Raw genomic sequence first — 466 nt, forward strand, 5'->3', positions numbered from 1 at the left:
CGTTCACCTATCCACTTCTACTCCAACTTTCACCTTAACCTCCTTTTCTCCTTTCCTTATTCTCTCTCCACCTCATTCCCATAACTCACTCCCAGTAAATCTAAGCTCAAGAACAATACATACTCCCCCCCCCCCTCTCTCTCTCTCTTTTCTTCAAATCTTCACCTTTTCCACTACATCCCGAAGATCTGTTCGGCAAGAAATTCTCCATCACGATAAATGTCACGACCGTGGAAACATTTCTTCTCGGCAAGTTGTGGGTTAATAATCAAAGGTCAAAACCTCGTATTTCTGTCTCGTTGACGGCCGCTACGCACACCTTTAAGCACTTTGTCAGGTTGGGAGGCACTCGTTACGTCAAATAATTTTTGGGCTTCGCGGTACAACCAACTGTTTGAGGGATTAGCTAATGATATGGAATGAACGTGCTGTAACTTAGGGTTTTAAGGCGTAAGAGAATGATAGA

The sequence above is a fragment of the Penaeus monodon genome, chromosome 34 (genome assembly GCF_015228065.2).
Source record: "Penaeus monodon isolate SGIC_2016 chromosome 34, NSTDA_Pmon_1, whole genome shotgun sequence".
Classification (NCBI taxonomy): Eukaryota; Metazoa; Arthropoda; class Malacostraca; order Decapoda; family Penaeidae; genus Penaeus; species Penaeus monodon.